We start from the raw sequence: 9,349 nt of genomic DNA on the forward strand, positions 1-9,349 counted from the left end.
AATTTTTTACCTCAGTTTCTCAGATTTAATCTTATCTTTAAAAAGTTATCTCTTTCTAATATGCATACAGAAAAGCAATGTAAAACGAGAACAAACTGTACTCCAGTGTTTGCAATTAATAGGTACACTTCAGGAGCTACATGCCTATAAAAAATATATATGTGGAAGCTGTGACTCATTATATGCATAGCCATTTGATAAATGTGTTTGACATTCATCCATGACAATCATGAAACTGTGTTTTTAATTATTATTATATATTTAATCTGTTTCCTTGACATGAAATATGATCTTTTTCCAATTCTCCCTTCAAAATTGTTCTTGAATTTTCAGAATGCGCAGCATTCATACATAAGCCTTAATAAATTTTTGTATAAAGCAAATCTTATACATAGCATATATGGTAATATATACTATATATAAAGAGATGGCTTAGCTACTTAGAAATGGAAATTACCCCTCTCCTACTTCCATATACAAGAACTAATTTTTTGCTTTAACAGAAAGTGAAATGCTCAATGTTGCAAGCTATGTTATTTCAAAGCTTAGAGATTTAATATTGCTGAGTGTCACAGTTCCTCAACAAATTATCTTAGTCGCTTTCTTAACCCCGAGTATCATGTAAAACCAAGGGTTGGTGTGCAGTACATCCACACCTAGTCCTGCCTCTTTTTCCCTGTAAAGTTCTGCCTCCCCTCATTTGGTGTTTCTGCTGGAGCACATTAGACCCTGGCAACTAAACCTACTTACCACAGGAGGGTGAACAAGAGATAATGAAAATGAGAAATGCCTGCCATCAGTTATGTATTTCTGACAATGAGGGCATCATCATTTTCAATTGACAATATTTGCTGTTAAAAAAAAGAGTCGACAACCACTGACTTCATCAGGTAATCTTTTAATATCCCAAAATTATTTATTGTAGCAAAGATAAGACTTTATTTTTAATACTTCTAAGCTCAGTTATCTGGACTTGTTTATACATGTACAATTGTGCATAAATTTCTTGTGTAGAGAGGATTTAGCTACAAAGATCTCTCAAAGAAAACACATGGAGGAATATTTTTCATTATTGTTCAATCAAAATTTTTAATATTCCACTTTAAAAAGAGTTTTTCCATTGAAGAAGAGTTACAGTACCACATAGAGAAGCTGCATTCCACAATTAAAGTATGTAACAAATATTTTGATTCTACTTGAAATGCCACTGTCAACATGGATATTCAAAGGCTGAAATTAAAAAATTACTAAAATACTTCCATTACACAGAGAAAGATTTGGTGAATTTTTTAGCAATAACTTTCATTCCTAAAAAAAAAAAAAAAAAAATAGCACATATTTATGGTGAAATCCTGCCTCCACTGATTTCAACTATAAATCACAATAATATATAACAGAAGGATTATTAAAAACATGCATTACGACACATATGTCACACTATCTATCCCCAAATGAAATGCATCAACTGAATGAGGCAGAAGGCCTAGGTCTCTCTTATGAAAAGCTGGGAAATTTGTGAAAAAGACTGTGCAGAAAATGAGTGGGGAGATAAGTATGTGCTGAGCAACGTTGGCCAATATAAAGCCATGGAAGATAAGAGCATTTAAAGCCACAGATGGTCCAGTGAGCATAGCAAGAATGTTCTTTTTTCACAAAAACACATTTTTTTTCTTATAATCTCATATTTTGGCTAAATTGTGACTGAAAAATGCATGCATGAATATTAAGAAAGAAAAAAAGAGAAGAAGAAAGAAAGGGAGAGTGTTGGTTTGACTACAAAGTCAAACAATTTAAACGACTGTCTTATAATCCTGACCTCATATATTTCCACAAGCTGCTTTGGGCATTCACAGGTCAGGAGCCAATGCATAATTCATTGCTCTCTGACTTACAATGAAAATGCTAGGAATTTCTCCCCATTTAGGAAACCTGTTCAGAAAATTCTAGAGTTGATGTGAAGTCAAGTTCTGCAGTATATGCTGATGTGAGCAATGACATTTATTCAAGCAGGACATTAGCATGTGTTTGTGAGGACTGCAGAAGCAAGGCATACACAGTATTTGGTTTTCAAGAAAACACTACACCTGACAAGAAGCAGGTATGAGTTATCAAGAACAGATGATTTAGAAAAACAGACAAGTAGAAACCTGAGTAAGGGGAGATACTCCATAGTACTGTAGTTATTTTAATAGTATACAGCTAAGTACTTTAGACAATTAAAAAAGGAGTTCATAAAAGTATTGAAGCTTTTCATATTTCCCTTCCCTAGGAGCATATATTCCATTTCCAGTTCACAAGAACATTGTTCAGACAGCTTTTTACTTACATCTTCATTGGAGGTTAGTTTCAAAGCAAGTGTTTTTTGTTGTTTTTTTTAAAAATTGGTCATGATGTTTATTTGAAGTCTTGGTATGCACTGATTTATTTCATTGGCTATGAAGAGTTTGAGAAATAGACTACTTTGTGTGCAATACTTGCTTTCATGGGAAATTAGTATATGTGTAGAGCTTTCTGATTTTGTAATTTAACTTTTCCTTTTTGTAATTTAACTTTACAAAAATTGAGCAAATTTGAAGTAGAGCAAATTTAAACTATTTTCTGCTGTAATTACAGCAGTGGTTAGACTGTCATATTCTTTCTAACAGAAGACAAAATTTAAAAATACTGTTGAGAAAAATTATCTTATGGAATTTTGATATCAATTTTCAGTTGAATTAATTACTTTTCAACACTTAATTGCAATACTCATGCTGAGAACTTGAGCTAGAAACACTGAGTAAACTCAGGTTTGTGGTTATAGGAACTTTAGGTTCATAGGTTCAGTTTTACAGATGATTATTAGCAGCTGCACAAGGAGAAGGGAACAAAGGTTTCTTCTTCCTTACTCAAGTATCAGATTCCTTTCTGCAGTGATCAAGGAGGAAATACAGCTACTTCACAGAGATCTCCCTCAAGAAACGAGGTGGCCAGAACAGAAAGAAAATACATGCAGTCACCATTTCTCTTTGATGACTACAGAATCTGGCAGAAGTAGAGCTGAATCATATTATAAGGGATGCAGCAAATTCCAGGTGTTCTGCATCATTAAACAGGACATTTGCTTTGCCCAGGACCCTACTGAGGTGCCTTCACTGAGGTTCGTGTTCTTGGAGGACTTGTGTCAAAAGGCAAAACTCATGCCCATAAGAGCAAGGAAGGATCTGGGTTTTACTTTGTTTTGTGGGTATTTAATTACTCTTTCCTGTAAGTTCTGGAGTGCCAGCTACATACACCACACTGTTCAAAGAGTGTGCAACAAGGCAGGTTTGAATGGTCACATTTTTGATGACTCTCCTTTTATCAGTGCAAATATTAGTGAGGTCCATGAAGGCAAGTGGATTCCAATCCACAGCAGATGTGATCATTGTGTTAGCCAATGTGTCAGACCAGACACTATTTTCAGTTTAGATGTCTATTACTTTTCTCCCTTATTTCTTGTCAAATTATTTTTTTTTCTTAATGCCTGAAACTAAGAATTTTGTACTATTGCTTATTTGTCACAGAGAAATCCTACCAATACAGTGAACCATTTGTCATGAAGTAATGATCTTCTACTGTGATATCAATTCAGTTTATATCCAGGCTATAAAAAATCCAGAGGCACCAGTCTCACAATTTCTGTTGCTTTTTGCCTCATTTCTTCTATGTCACATCAACCTTCTCTAGCATGATTACCTTAGAGGGCAGATTGCTGCTTGATGCCTCACATGGTTATCTGATTTATTAGGGTTTACATTTAAGATTAAAACAAGGAAAACAAAGCTCATTTCTGATTGCCTGCATCTTTGGGCTGCTCTAGTAGTAATTTACTCTGTACCTGTCCACTGCACTATTAGTTTCTCACCATTTTACACACACATAAGACACACACACACATAAACATATTCACAGTCATGCTGTATTTATAATTTTTTTTACGTTTACATATATTCAAATATTCAAATATACAAATATATGGACATATGGTATGTATATCTGTATTATAAATATGGATGTTGAGTCCATAGTGGATCTTTTGCTCTGGATTTATGCATCAATTCAGTTCCACCTTAGATTGTTCAAGGGAGTAAAGAGGTAGAATAGCATGATTTTTTTTTTTTTTTAAGAACTGTAATGTCAGTATTAGTAAGAGCATGTTTTCAATAATTTATCTGCTTTGACAGCCTATGCACTAAAATTTGAAAATTACAGAGAAGATTATCCCAGCTCCTGGAAGCAGATAGTGTGCACTTTTTGGAATACACTTGGGAATGCTCAAAGCACATCTGAGGAATCAGTTTATAGCAGGACTGTTCTGTGTGGTCATGAAATAAAGTGTAGACAGAGGAGAAAGTGAGAGAAGGCCGTATGAAACTGAAACCCAGTATGGACAATAAGGGATAAATTTGAATATTTCTACATCATTAGCCTTACTGACAACTTTCTTTGTAATTATTTTTCTCTGTAGTCTATATTTCCTTCCCTCAATTTTAAATCACTCTTCACCTTCTGCTTCATAAGAACCTGATTTTTCATACAGGATTTTTTGGAATGCCCCAAAAGAGCACTTGTCTTACACATGAGCAAATACATTTGTGTGTAGCAGCCCAAGTGGGCAGCATTCATTGCCACTCATCCACCTCAAGTCATTAATCTAAATCTTTGAAAAAGTTCTTTCTGAGATGAGCCAAACAGCCAGTGTTTGCTCTTACAGGCAAAGTTAGAGATTTGGTGGGTAATGTTCTTTTAGTGTTTTACTTTGGAGTAATAGGAAATTAATTGATGTAAGTAGTGAAGTTCCTTCTAGTTTAGGAAGTTCCACTAATGAACTACTCTGAACATCAAAACTTCTTTTAGTATTTGGAGCAGGGGTGGAGAGAGAGAGAGATAGATTTGAAAGACAGAAATCCTGCTAATGAAAATATTTTTTTTAAAAAATACGGGCCAAAATATAATAGTTCTGTTCAGACCTAGAGTACCAAACAACTGTGGTAAATATAACGTTGTAAAAATTGCTTCTATTTTTTCTCTAACCGTGGGATTCATTTAGGGTTACTTCTTATTTTAAATGACTAAATTAGTACACCATTAAAAAAATCTTTGCCTGGGTTGGGAAAAATTCTTTGTTTCATATATTTTCTATTCAAAATTTGAATTTTCTTTTTCCATTTTCTTCCCCAAAGAAACAATTGTCTGCTGTGTTGCAGTGAATTTGGGAAGCTGCACGCTTATAGGTTAAAACAAAGCATCACAGTACACATTCCTCCAACTTGCTATAGAAGATAAATTGTTTGGAGAAACATTTCTTCAAGCCCTAAAAATCCAGCAAATAGTTGGATCCGGAGAAAAATTTTAACAGTGTTTGAAAGACTGATGTTAATTTGAAGCAGTAGAGAAATCCACTGTCAGATGAATGCTTTCTTCACATTAATTCTAAAGGATGACATGCACTCATTTGAGTTTAGATTTAGACAACTGATGAAGGATAAGTGAAATAATCATAGGAAATAATGAAGTTATGAGTAAAACACTAACAGCATTAGTTTAGTGCAGTGTATGATATGCCTGAAATAACATGAATTTCCTCAAGTTAGAATTTACTTCTTGCTGCAAAATGCAGTTCTGTTTTCTAATGAACACTATGACCTCCAAAACATTTTGATCATCATATTTCTCATAATTATTCAAAAATCGTGTTTCAGAAGCCATCCTTCAGAAAGGTTTTTAGCCATGCTAAATACTCTGGTGTTTCAACTGCTTCCCTTGGTAATGCTCTGTTGGATTTGCTTGCAGGCTTTTTCCTTTTGTTTTTCCTGCTTGACTACCCTGGCTGGAGCCAATCATGTGAAGCATATGCCATTTTTCCATGTGCAGGTTTTTCTCAGGGCAGCAGGACAAGAGGGAAGAGGCAAATTATGACAGATCCTTTCAGCCCTCTGATGGTGACCCACAAGGAGTTTGCCACGCAGTGTCCCCCACACAGCTGCCTGAGAGCCCTCAGCAGGTGCTGTGAAGGGGAGGATGCCAATGGTGTGATGGATGATCATCACGGCTGTCACCTCTCCTCAGCATCACTCTGCCTGCCCTGTGCTTCTGCAGCATCCCGTCTAACACACGTGCATCAGCAAATGGCTCCCTGCTGAATCACCTCTAGTGCCTGCTGAACAGCAGGAAGGGCCAAGAGGGGACTGGAATCTGCTCCCTGAGCATCAGATCCACATTTTCCAGTTTCCTGTTCCGCCAGCTACACATGCTACATTCCTGAAAAAGCGTTCAAACCATAAATTAAACTGACAAAAGTAAAGGCTTTTGTAACTGATGGCAAATTCAAAGTTTATGCTAAAGGCTCTAGTTTTGCACATTATATAAGAATTTATCTTAATATTTTTAATAGGGTATCCACATCTTTAAAGAATACTTGGATGCATCTCTGTAGAAAAGATTAACAAAATGTAAATTGCATGGGAATTTGAAAGGACTGGAATAATCTGTGGATCCTGTTACAGTCTTCTTCAAAGGGAATTATTCTAAGAGTTTCACGTTTTGGAATGAATCCTGAAGCATATTTTTTTTTAGCCAAAAAGCATTGTCAGATTAGAATAATTTAAATAGAAGACCATCTAGGTCAGTTATGATTTCTTCTGTAGATCCACATATAAATTTCTAATCCTCATTGTCATCTAGTACATTGAAAAGACAAATTCTGACACCGAAATGTTAGTGATCCTGAGCCTGGATACTTGTTGATTCATCCTTAAAACCGGGAAAATGATACATCCTTTACTAACCTGGAGATAAGCACTGGGTAAAAGCTAGGCATTTTTCTTATTTCACAATATGCAGCTCTGCTGAAAAACTTGCCTAGAGCCATTTTAATAGAACATAAGAACCTGCTTTAACATTTTGATAGGTTTTTTTAATATATGGACTCCATAGGAACTCAGTAACAATATACAAAATATAATGAAATTATATCATCACGATGTCCACACTTCTACTTAAAAAATATGATAGCTAAAGAAGTAAATAATGGTTGTACATAAAGCTAGGACTTCATTATTAGTATAACTGAAAAGTTAAATCAGAAAGCCAACCAACACCTAATAATGACAGAATATTAAGAAAATAAAGAGCATAAAAAAGAATACCACCTTTACTAAAAAAGCCCCAAACCAAACCAAAGTAAAAAAATTCAAAACAACACTCAATAACAATACATTTAGAAGTGTATCACACATTTCCTAGCTGCTAATGGTTTTGTTGAAGCTTTCACTCTTCTTTGACATCCACCTACATGTTATGGTACCATGTAGAAACCACCAGCCCCCAAACTATTTTGCAGGGAAGACTATGATGAAATTGTAGTTTCCTTCTTCACCTTAGGATCTGCTGAGGTAATATTTGTTTCTTTTTTTAATGGTCTTTTACACATAGCTTCTTCCTTATTGCTGTGCAAGTCCAGAGTACATTCAATTTCACTACATAAAATGTAGTAATTTGCACTTGTCATACCCCCAAACCCCAGTTTTGTTCAGGTCTGCATTTCTTTGACTGACTTTTGATGAGTTGTTCCTAGCCATGGGGTGTCTGGTGCCAGGCTGTGACTCAGCTCTTGTCCCACACCGCTATTCCTCTATACTTCTTTTGCTTCCTCTTCTCAAGGACTCCGCCCACATACCAGCCCTGTGATTCTCTGCATTGCTTCATTACATTAGGCTCACAAATATCTCATTTTATATAGAGAAACTGCTTTTTACAACTATATATGAAACTGGTTATACCAGAGGAAGACAAGCCATATTAAAACAAATTACACATAGCTACCCACTTACGAGAGAAAAAGACTGTTACAGCTTAACTAGGTCAAAACAAAGTTCCAGGTAGATGAGGAAAAAGTCACACAAAGCAAGCTTGACAAGCCATAGTCCTGAGGCCTCATAAACTCAGTGCAAATCCTGTGGCCCACTTCTAGCAATAAAAATACTGCAATACTGAGCTACAGGCTAGGACACATAGTGTATGAGTTTAAAATGTTTTAATAAAGCCACTGTACATCCTCTGTACTCTAGAGACTAGTACCTGCATGATTGTAAGAAAACCTATGAAAGATTACAAAGAATTTATTTTTGTAAATAAATGTAGCTGTAGGAATACCTATGAAGTTGCTTAAAGAGTTTGAAAACACAAAAGTGTGGTTAAAAAAAAGTTGTTTTTTTATTTGTTTTCTACTACTACTGCTCTAAAATTTAAGGTTTATTACTTAGTCTAAACAAAGCCTTCTGAAAGAGAACGTATTGTGGGAACCCATGACAATGTAAGTAATAGTTTCTGCAGTGATTCTGCAACCTTAATTTAAATAACAGAAATCTGTTTCTGAGAAGTCTTTTCAAGCTGTCAATTCTACTTTAGAAGACACTATCCTTCTCACTGTGATGGTTGGCTTCTCTAATGAGATTACGTTTCTTATAAGACTTTCCTCAAGTCTTATTCTCGTGCTCTAGATTTTTTTTTTCTTTTCTGAACAGATTCTGAATCTTCAACTTTACCAACATTTAAAGTAATTGATTAATTAAGTCTCATATTGAGATATTGCTCTCTAAGTTAAAAATGTAGGGAATTGTTGCTTAATCTGCAGTGGATCTATATTCCAGATCACTCAATTATTCTCTCAGAAGCATACATTTATGTGGTTGTATGTTACATGTTGATTGCTTGCCCATCTAAAGAGATCAGTATCAGAAATCTGATAGAATCTGATAGAATAAAGTTAAATGCATTACTAGACAGATATTAAGAGAATATCAGGAGATATTTTTAGTGTCTTCTGTGGAGCTTCTTCCATACTTCTATTACTTAAATAGAATCCTTTGCAGCTTTCCCAAAATGTCCTGATTTCTTATTTTCTTGTTTTCTGAAAGGCAGTCTTTCTGTTACATCTTGTTTAGTGAACATCTAATTATATCTTGTCTTTCTTACAGAGTAATGTGTCTGCTTGATGCATTTGTAAATTTGTAATAGGATGATAGTCTTTATTTTAATTTAATTAAAGGTTATCAGATGGTTAAATCACCTTGCCTTTACAAAAATAAAATCTTCCTCTCTTAAAGGAGGAAAACCCAGTCTCAAAAGAAAACATCATGATTTCATTATTGCTACACATTCTCAGAGTTTCTGCTGTTAAATAAAACATCACTAAATAGATAGTGCTGAAATGAATAAACCTCTATAATAACTGTTTTGTTAGAGCTAATATAACTGAAGGCATATCTGTGCTTCAGCTGTAAATATCCATATATTGAATTTTGAAAAAAAAAATGCTAGCGAGAAAATA

This window comes from Cyanistes caeruleus, chromosome 6 (assembly GCF_971803275.1).
Source record: "Cyanistes caeruleus chromosome 6, bCyaCae1.hap1.1, whole genome shotgun sequence".
NCBI classification, from domain to species: Eukaryota; Metazoa; Chordata; class Aves; order Passeriformes; family Paridae; genus Cyanistes; species Cyanistes caeruleus.